Genomic DNA, 11,607 nt, shown 5'->3' on the forward strand with positions numbered 1-11,607 from the left:
ATTACCGAATGCCTTCCAGTTGCTAAATAAAAGCGGGTTTTCTACACAAACAAACGTACGTGTCATTAGTATGAGAAAAAACACGAGATTTTTAACTGTGTCGGGCACGGGTCGGGCTCGGACATAAATATCTTAATGACGTTCGGGTTCGGTTACTGCCCTGTCGGACGCGGGCCGGGCTCGGACAGAAAAATGCGGCCCGATCCGCAGTCTGACTCACACCTACAAAACACAATTGACCAAATGGATCATTTTATTCTCAAAAACACATTTTGTTAAATGTATACTAACTCTTCATTTCAAAATAGAACACATCTTTCTCTGCACACACTAACTTTACCAAAACACTGGAAATCTGACTCAAAATGAAATTATTCTGTCAAAGAATAACACTTGTTTTCACTTCACAAGGTACATGCAGTCAATCAAAGTACACCAGGTTTCAAAATACTGGCTATTGTTGTCATTACAAAAACTGCATAGACTTTTATGTTTCAGTTTTACAGGTATTTGCATGCAAAACATGCAATCCACCGTTTTTACACTACATTTCTTGGTTGGGAACTGTATGTCCACATGTACAGTAATGTTCACATTCAAAAGCATTCCAGTAAAAAGCAAATCATTTTTTTTCCTTTACTGTTTACTACAGGAGGTACAGTAGAAACACGGTATGATAGAACAGAAAACGTTTTACAGTATTGCTTACAGTGAACAAAATATCCATGAAACACACAAGAGCATTCTGAACAAAAAAACAACAGCATAAAGCCCAGATAAAAAGGGGGGAACTAAAAAAAGCACAAAATTACTGTATCTCTCACTGCTCCTGCACCTCATCCTCTCAATGCACCTCTCACTGCATCTCTGGTAAATGGTCTGCACTTATATAGCACTTTTTTATAACCTCAGAGGTTACCAAAGTGCTTTACACTGTGTCCCAATCACCCATTCACACACACATTCATACACCAATGGCGGCAGAGCTGCCATGCAAGGCGCTAGTCTGCCATTGGGAGCAACTTGGGGTTCAGTGTCTTGCCCAAGGACACTTCGGCATGTGGAGTCGTGTGGGCCAGGATTCGAACCACCAACCCTGCGATTAGCACCCGACCCACTCTACCACCTGAGCCACAACCGCCCGATCTCTCACTGCTCCTGCACCTCTCACTGCATCTCTCCCTGGGCCCCTTGCTCTTCCTCATCCAGACATTACAGTGTTTGTCTTTTTCTGTTTCTGTTTCCAAAAACATCACTCCTCAAAGTTCTCCTTTTACTGTATATGTGTCAATGTAATAGAAAAAAATAACCCCTGCCACTGAGTCAAAGCCAGATTGGAATCAGCTGTGGTTGGCCCAATTTACCCAACATAAATCAGCTGTGTGTCAGTTATTCAATTGTTTGTTTATTATCAGCTGAGATATATATTTTTTGAACTGATATCATTGCAGAAGCAGAGGTTTTTATACTGTATCTAAGGTTTGGAATATTGTTTTTGCTATTGTGGGATGGTGTGTGTTAACATTTGTAAATACTACAAAAACAATCATAATTTTGTTGGGAGGTATAGCTTGTCTGTTAAGAAAATGTAAGCATTGTGGAAATGTGATCACTGACTGCATATTGTGTGAAAACGACATGAAATGTGTGAATGGTATGGCCACAAAAGGCCGATGCTGTGCTAATTGTGTTTAGCGTTTTGAAAATGTGCCAACTGGTTAGACAAACGCTTGTTAGCGACTGAAAAAAACTGTAAAATTCTATACTGGAAATGGAAGAGCTTTATGAAGAAGATTTGCTGTACCTATGGATTTATATGCTAAATTGAAATTATATAGCTGTCCTACCCAGTTTTTCTTCATTCTGGGTACAACATGAGTTTCACGCACTATTAAGATCAAGCAAATGGTTCAGCACTGTTAAGTTTAAATATTGAGTTTAGGCCCTTAACATTGCAGTTGAGAAAGTTATATTACCTCCAAAACACTTTGAAACCCTTGTAGCTGACATGGTCCAGAGAAAATATTGTAAGAGATAATATTGTAACACCTAGTTTGACAACGCAACTTTGAATAACAAAAAATCTGTATATCATGACACAAGAAAAAAAAAACAAGAAAAAGGAGATAAAGACCTTTAAGTGAGGAGGGACAAATAATTACACATAGCAAATAGCCTCTGTCATAACAATATTGTCATCTTTGTTGTTATCATTAAGAAAAGGACGTTTCACCAGTAATTTCAACTTCACATCATAGACAATGTTTTCAATGTACACCAATAAAAGTGTAGAAAAGTACAAAGTCTGCAAATAAGAGTGCACCGGTCTGACAGAATCACAATAAATAACTTTATGACTTTTGAAAAGGCTTCAGCATCAGATTGTCAGATTTATGCGGGTCTACACTTTTATTATATTCCATAACTGGCCCAGATCGAAGAATATAGAAGATAGTTTAAGGATATCTTGAAGCATCTGTGCAACAAACTGAATCAGAATCAGAATGAGCTTTAATGCCAAGTATTCTTGTGTACACAAAACATTTTTATTGTTGATAGGAGAAACATTACAGTGAGACACAGAATATAAAACAAGGTAAGAGTATAAATAGACATACAAATATTAGGACATGTAACAGAATGGCTGTGGTAGCGGGGGCACGGTCAAGCGCCCGTCCGGGAGAGGAAAGCGGTAAGGGCACTTACACCTGAGCTAAATTAAACCTGTCTCTAATTCCAGTGAGCACGAGGAGAGCGGCATAAAAAGCAGACACAGAGTCTCCAGTGGGGAGAAAACCCGACAAGCCAACCCAGTGCGCTTGTGTTGTTTTGCGTTGTATTGTATTTTCTGTGGACTGTTGTGAGACAGACGGCAATTAAAGCCTTACCTTTTGTTGAAGCCTCGTTTCCTGTCCTCCTTCCCGTGAGGGTTGTTACACTGGTGCCGAAACCCGGGATCCAAAAAATTCCAAGCATGGAGAAAGGTCGCCCCATAGAGTCCTCCCAGCTGGCGGAGGTCCTCCAGTCCCTCACGATGCTACACCAAAGCCACCAGCAATCCCTGCTTGAGCTCCGGCAGGACCAAGATCGACGTTTTTTCTAAATCATGCGGGCTCAGGCAGAGGACCGGCACGCCATCCGGAGCCTCCACACTGTTCCGACCACTGGACCGGGTCTGGAGCCCCTTTTTTAGTGAGGTCAGTCAGCGGGCTGGTGACGTCCAAATAATTAAACCTCCTGTAATAGCCAGCCAGCCCCAGGAACTGCCTCACCCCCTTTTTGGTCTTGGGTCTCGGGCAGGTCGCAATCGTGGCGGTCTTGTCAATTTGGGGACACACCTGGCCCTGGCCCACGTAGAACCCCAGATACCGTGCCTCCACACGCCCAATCACGCACGTCTTGGGGTTTGCTGTAAGCCCCGCCTGTTGCAAAGATCTCAGAACCGCCCTCAGATGTTGCATGTGCCACTGCCAATCATTACTATAAATTATGATGTCATCTAAATAGGCAGCGGCGTAAGCCGAATGCAGCCAGAGGATTCGATCCATGACCCCAAACAAGCCGAACGGAAGCATCACAAATTGGTGCAATCCGAACGGCGTAGAGAAGGCTGTTTCTTCGCGGGACATTGGAGTCAAGGGGATCTGCCAATAACCCTTCGGCAGACCATGAATCAGCTGCTCCAGTACCATTCACCTTAATCACCATTCAATGATTCACCTTAACTTGTCGGGCTTCTTCCTCCTTTTGGCAGCAACGTGAGTCTCTACAGCATAGCCGCAAATTCCTCCTATTACTGTGAAACTCCAGTGTAGGCAGAACGGACCCCATGGCAGCTCTCTCCGTAACAAAGTTGATGAGCTTCGGGCAAATGTTAAGTTCCTGACAGAGTACAACAACGCTTGTTTTCTTGCACTAATGGAAACATGGCTCAAAGAACAATACGCTCAATCCGATCTGGAAATCGATGGCTTTGGATACCCTTTGACCTGGACAGAGTCTCCACAGTGACTGGTAAATCACTCGGTGGAGGACTGTGTCTCTATGTCAACAAAAACTGGTGTAACACGTATGGTATATAACCTTGAAAAACAGGTGTATTTCGTCAAAAACAAAATGTGTTTCTGTTAATCAATAGTATTCTGATGAGAGTCCTTGGTGTGTTTCCTTTGTGCTGCCATGTATGAATGGTGTCTTGTTCTAATAAGCTGAATGTATGATATCTTTGCAGCTGGTGTTTTCTTTCATTAGTCAAATGATAATGTGTATGAGCAAACAAGGCCGCCTCATTGTAAAAAGTATGTGATGAGGACATGGCTGTTTGTCTCTTATGCAAATGTTTTTAGGTGTTGATGTACTCTGTCCATGAACTGTAACACGAGGTCAAGATATGAGAGGCTACCAAAGATATATGTTTCTTTTTCTTTTTAATAGATAGGCGAGGGATCTCCCACCAATATTTAATTAACAAAGGACGTAGAACATATTGGTGGGAAAGAGACAAGGCAGTGACCTCATGCGTCAGAGACAGTGGGTAACAAGATAACAAAAAGGTATATAACTGAGAACTTAGGAAAATGAGTCAGAACGGACAGCTGACCGGTCTCATGTTTGTTGGTGTTCAATAAACTACAACTTTGGCATCTGGAACTCAAGACTCAAGAGTTTTCTTACAACTTAGAGAGATTCATCGGGATTTTCCACGACACACGGAGGTTGTTAGGGAGACATTGTGCATACCTGACATTGACCTCTTGTCTATATCTCTACGAGTTATTTGTTACACTTGTGTATATTCACCCGAAGGCTAATGTTAACATGGGAACTCGGGCTATTGTAAAAACAGTGCACGGCTTCAAGGGATTGTGCTGGATGCGCCAAACTTTATTATGGGTGATTTTAATCATTGTAAATTGGGAAAATAATGTGTAATTTTTACCAGTATGTGACTTGTCCCACACGACTCAAAAAATGCCTGGACCTTTGTTATGGATCTGACAAAGGTGCATATAAATCCCTGAGTAGAGCTCCGCTTGGCATGTCTGAACACAACGTTGTGTATTTGGTTCCGTCCTATAAATCGGTCCTGAAGAGAAACAAGCCGGAATGACGATTAGTTCCGGTGTGGTCAGAGGAGTCTATTACATTTCTCCAGGACTGTTATAGTTGCACAGACTTGGATGTGTTTAATAATGCCTGTGTCGATCTGGATGAACTTACAGAGACTGTGTCAGCAGTGTAGTTACTGCTGTCTGTACAGCAAATTGCCCCTTGGGGGATAATAAAGGTAGCCTTGAATCTTGAGATCGGACAGTTTTATTGTACATTTATTGTGAAGGTGTTTTGTACCATGAAGCCAGTGAACAAAAATGTTCCTGTCTGACCTGCTAACAAACACACCTACAGATTACCAGAAACTCTACCCTCACACAACACTCAGGAAGTGACTGCCTCATTTCTCTCTTTACTGTCGTACTGACTCCTCTGTGAATATTTGATCAGTGCAGAACTAAGGGAAACTTTTTATGAAGTTAGTTTCAGAGTAGACAGCAGATCTTTGGTGATTCTGATAGTTATTCGTTCTTGAAAGCAACATTCAGAAAGTGAAAGTAAAGTTCAGATCTTTGGAGCTCTTACAAACAGTAAAAATGGCTTCTCTATCTGTGGAAGATCTCTCTTGTCCTGTGTGCTGTGAAATCTACAAGGATCCTGTTGTTCTTTCGTGTAGTCACAATTTGTGTAAAGAGTGTCTTCAACAGTTCTGGAAAACCAAGAGGACTCAGGAGTGTCCCGTCTGCAGGAGATCTTCAAAACACAAACCTCCTTGTAATCTGGTGTTGAAGAACTTGTGTGATTCATTCCTAAAGGAGAGATCAGAGTGTGAGGAGATCTGCAGTTTACACAGAGAGAAACTCAAACTCTTCTGTCTGGATGATAAACAGCCGGTGTGTTTAGTGTGCAGAGATTCAGAGAAACACACCAATCATAAATTCAAACCCATCTGTGAAGTTCTTCCATCTTACAAGGTATGACAAACTTCTCTTCATTCATGTAGATAAAACAACAAATTGCTTTAAACAATACTCACCATACTGTGTCTTACACACAGATTTTCACTTTGTTAAATTGCAGGAGGAACTCAATACAGCACTGAAGTCTTTACAAGAGAAACTCAAACACACTGAAAACATTAAAGGAAAGTGTGATGAAGCAGTTGAACACATCAAGGTGAGGATACAGATGAAGAATCAAACACATTTGGTGATAAATGATGTGATGTGTGTGAATGCAGAACTGATTGAAGTGAATTTGATGTGATTTCAGACTCAAGTTGAGCACACAGAGCGTCAGATTAAAGAGCAGTTTAAGAAGCTTCATGAGTTTCTCCGAGATGAAGAAGAAGCTACAATCACTTCACTGAGAGAGGAAGAGGAGCAGAAGAGTCAGATGATGAAGAAGAAGCTTGAGGAGATGTACACACACATCTCAGCTCTTTCACACACAATCAAACACATGGAGGAAATGATGAAATCCAATGACGATGTGTCATTTCTAAAGGTGAACGTCAAACTCTCATCATTGATTTCTGCTCTTATTGATCATTTGAGGAGATCATCAAGTGTTTTTTGTCTTTTGCAGAACTTTAATGTGACAATGGAAAGGTAAGTGTCTCCTCTCTATGGTTGTGAAGTGAAAGTCACTGCAGTACTGACTCCTGAATGTTCTTCCAGAGCCCAGATCTCACAGCCGGATCCACAGATGACTTCTGGAGCTCTCATTCATGTGCCACATTACTTGGGCAACCTGACATTCAGAGTCTGGAAGAAGATGCAAGACATTGTCCACAAGAGTGAGTCTATAAAACCAGGGGAGGGGACACAGGGTAATATAGAATATATATTATATATATTATTGTATAATGTGTCGTTACTTCTTGTGAAAAAGAAGTACATTAATTGCATTGAATATGGAGATGTAATCCAAAAAGCACATTTAAAATAAAAATAAAGTTATTACACAACAGAAATAAATGCACATGATTAAGAACGCTTTGAACACCTTCTGATTATTTCAATTTCTAGTGAATATTGTAGCAAGGAGGCGGCAACGTCCAGGGGAAAACAGAGTCTGAACACAGGACAGACAACAGGGAATTATGGGAAGTGTAGTCCAGGGGAAAACAGAGTCTGAACACAGGACACACAACAGGGAATTATGGGAAGTGTAGTCCAGGGAAAACAGAGTCTGAACACAGGACAGACAACAGGGAATTATGGGAAGTGTAGTCCAGGGGAAAACAGGGTCTGAACACAGGACACACAACAGGGAATTATGGGAAGTGTAGTCCAGGGGAAAACAGGGTCTGAACACAGGACACACAACAGGGAATTATGGGAAGTGTAGTCCAGTGGAAAACAGAGTCTGAACACAGGACACACAACAGGGAATTATGGGAAGTGTAGTCCAAGGGAAAACAGAGTCTCAACACAGGACAGACAACAGGGAATTATGGGAAGTGTAGTCCAGGGGAAAACAGAGTCTCAACACAGGACACACAACAGGGAATTATGGGAAGTGTAGTCCAGGGGAAAACAGTCATTTTTTTTTTACATTCATGCATTTGGCAGACACTTTTATCCAAAGCGACTTACAAAGCCCTTATTACAGGGACAATCCCCCCCGGAGCAACCTGGATTAAGTGCCTTGCTTAAGGGCACAATGGTGGTGTTCATGGGGTTCGAACCAGCGACCTTCTGATTAACAGCCCTGTGCTTTAGCCACTACGCCACCACCATTCCATTCTGAGTCTAAACACAAGACACACAACACGGAATTATGGGAAGTGTAGTCCAGGGGAAAACAGAGTCTGAACATGGGACAGACAACAGGGAATTATGGGAAGTGTAGAACAGGGGAAAACAGAGTCTGAACACAGGACAGACAACAGGGAATTATGGGAAGGGTAGTCCAGGGGAAAACAGAGTCTGAACACAGGACAGACAACAGGGAATTATGGGAAGGGTAGTCCAGGGGAAAACAGAGTCTGAACACAGGACAGACAACAGGGAATTATGGGAAGTGTAGTCCAGGGGAAAACAGAGTCTGAACACAGGACAGACAACAGGGAATTATGGGAAGAGTAGTCCAGGGGAAAACAGAGTCTGAACACAGGACAGACAACAGGGAATTATGGGAAGCGTAGTCCAGGGGAAAACAGAGTCTGAACACAGGACAGACAACAGGGAATTATGGGAAGCGTAGTCCAGGGGAAAACAGAGTCTGAACACAGGACAGACAACAGGGAATTATGGGAAGCGTAGTCCAGGGGAAAACAGAGTCTGAACACAGGACAGACAACAGGGAATTATGGGAAGCGTAGTCCAGGGGAAAACAGAGTCTGAACACAGGACAGACAACAGGGAATTATGGGAAGGGTAGTCCAGGGGAAAACAGAGTCTGAACACAGGACACACAACAGGGAATTATGGGAAGTGTAGTCCAGGGGAAAACAGTCATTTTTTTTTTACATTCATGCATTTGGCAGACACTTTTATCCAAAGCGACTTACAAAGCCCTTATTACAGGGACAATCCCCCCCGGAGCAACCTGGATTAAGTGCCTTGCTTAAGGGCACAATGGTGGTGTTCATGGGGTTCGAACCAGCGACCTTCTGATTAACAGCCCTGTGCTTTAGCCACTACGCCACCACCATTCCATTCTGAGTCTAAACACAAGACACACAACACGGAATTATGGGAAGTGTAGTCCAGGGGAAAACAAAGTCTGAACATGGGACAGACAACAGGGAATTATGGGAAGTGTAGAACAGGGGAAAACAGAGTCTGAACACAGGACAGACAACAGGGAATTATGGGAAGTGTAGTCCAGGGGAAAACAGAGTCTGAACACAGGACAGACAACAGGGAATTATGGGAAGTGTAGTCCAGGGGAAAACAGAGTCTGAACACAGGACAAACAACAGGGAATTATGGGAAGGGTAGTCCAGGGGAAAACAGAGTCTGAACACAGGACAAACAACAGGAAATTATGGGAAGTGTAGTCCAGGGAAAAACAGAGTCTGAACACAGGACAGACAACAGGGAATTATGGGAAGTGTAGTCCAGGGGAAAACAGAGTCTGAACACAGGACAGACAACAGGGAATTATGGGAAGTGTAGTCCAGGGGAAAACAGAGTCTGAACACAGGACAGACAACAGGGAATTATGGGAAGTGTAGTCCAGGGGAAAACAGAGTCTGAACACAGGACAGACAACAGGGAATTATGGGAAGCGTAGTCCAGGGAAAACAGAGTCTGAACACAGGACAGACAACAGGGAATTATGGGAAGTGTAGTCCAGGGGAAAACAGAGTCTGAACACAGGACAGACAACAGGGAATTATGGGAAGTGTAGTCCAGGGGAAAACAGAGTCTGAACACAGGACAAACAACAGGGAATTATGGGAAGCGTAGTCCAGGGGAAAACAGAGTCTGAACACAGGACAAACAACAGGGAATTATGGGAAGGGTAGTCCAGGGGAAAACAGAGTCTGAACACAGGACACACAACAGGGAATTATGGGAAGTGTAGTCCAGGGGAAAACAGAGTCTGAACACAGGACAGACAACAGGGAATTATGGGAAGTGTAGTCCAGGGGAAAACAGAGTCTGAACACAGGACAAACAACAGGGAATTATGGGAAGCGTAGTCCAGGGGAAAACAGAGTCTGAACACAGGACAAACAACAGGGAATTATGGGAAGCGTAGTCCAGGGGAAAACAGAGTCTGAACACAGGACAAACAACAGGGAATTATGGGAAGCGTAGTCCAGGGGAAAACAGGGTCTGAACACAGGACACACAACAGGGAATTATGGGAAGTGTAGTCCAGGGGAAAACAGAGTCTGAACACAGGACACACAACAGGGAATTATGGGAAGTGTAGTCCAGGGGAAAACAGAGTCTGAACACAGGACACACAACAGGGAATTATGGGAAGCGTAGTCCAGGGGAAAACAGAGTCTGAACACAGGACACACAACAGGGAATTGTAACAAATCATTTAAACTCATCATATGCTGAAGAGACAGAGGTAAGCCTCTTCAATACAACATTTAAACCGATACAGAGATCAACATGAACATCCTACTGCAGATTATTCACACTGAATATATAAAGTTACTGTTGTATTGAATATTTACAGCATATACTTCAACATTTCCATTTCATGTATTATATCAAGTATCCCAATATATCAGTTTCTTTTGACATGGGATGCACATTTCTAATTTTCTGCAGCATTTAATGTTTGTGTTGGTGTGATTCACTGTTAGTGATAAATAATTGAGTTTAACTAGTAACAACTCTGACAGTAATCACAGAAAATATATGTGTTTCATCATTATTACAAGTGTTCTTAATTCATAATAATCTGTATTTGATCCACTCTTGATCATTATTCATTAGAATAAAAGCATCTGTTGATTGTTTCTGTAATCAGCTCCTGTGATTCTGGATCCTAACACTGCAAATCCACATCTGATCCTGTCTGATGATCTGACCAGTGTGAGATACAGCAGCGAGAACATTCAACCGTTTCCTGATAATCCAGAGAGATTTGACTGGTTTATGTGTGTTCTGGGTTCAGAGGGTTTTAATTCAGGAACACTGTTGGGATGTGGAAGTTAAACACAATGAAGACTGGATTATTGGAGTAACTACAGCATCAAACCAGAGGAAGGGAGTTGTTTTCTTCAACAGTGATGTCTGGAGTGTGGGGTTTGATCAGATTAGATTATTCTCACTATACATCAATAATCCCTCCACTGTGTTTCATGTCACACAGTATCTTGAGCGTGTGAGAGTTCATCTGGATTATGACGGAGGAAAAGTGTCATTCTCTGATCCTGTAACTAACACACATCTACACACATTCACACACACATTCACACACACACTCTTGCCATTCTTCTGGAATTATGATTACGCAACCCCTCTGAGGATTTTACCAATAAATAGTTTGTAATAACAGGAAATCAAAGTTATATCTGATTTTCTGAGTGCGATTCCCTTCATGATGTTGTGTAAATGCTTTTGTGTTGTTTATTGTTAACACGAAGCGCTCCAGATTCACTTTATTTACACATTATCAAACTTTCAATAGGCATTTAATTGAGAACCTATGACAACTAAAAGAGTCCAGAAAGAGATGTGAGTCCACTTTCAGGATCAGTGTGAATGCAAAGGGAAAGTTTTGCTTTATTTTTTCTATTTATTTTATTTGTTTTGTCCTTTTTACTAAAGATGTCTGTTGTGAAAAGCACCATAATGGTTAAAAAAAAAAAAAGAGCTGTGGCTCAGTTTGTAGAGCGGGTCGGCTGCTAATCGCAGGGTTGTTAAGCGCAGACCATTTACCATTTATAATGTGTTCCCTTTGTGAAAAAGAAGTACATTAATTGCATTTAATATGGAGATGTAATCCAAAAAGCACATTTAAAATAAAAAATTAAAATATTTTCAAGTAATTTGATTTAAATGAATTTAATGACACTGTAATGTAATATAATGTGACACTTTCATGAATATGTGTCTTAACACACTTAAGCAC

The 11,607-nt window shown here is 41.8% G+C and overlaps 1 pseudogene; it reads left to right on the forward strand.

Annotated features, from left to right (window-relative positions):
• The first annotated feature begins 5,588 nt into the window (after positions 1-5,588).
• LOC127648316 (nuclear factor 7, ovary-like) lies at positions 5,589-11,340 on the forward strand (annotated as a pseudogene).
• The last annotated feature ends 267 nt before the right edge of the window (positions 11,341-11,607 follow it).

The sequence above is a fragment of the Xyrauchen texanus genome, chromosome 8 (genome assembly GCF_025860055.1).
Source record: "Xyrauchen texanus isolate HMW12.3.18 chromosome 8, RBS_HiC_50CHRs, whole genome shotgun sequence".
Lineage (NCBI taxonomy): Eukaryota > Metazoa > Chordata > Actinopteri > Cypriniformes > Catostomidae > Xyrauchen > Xyrauchen texanus.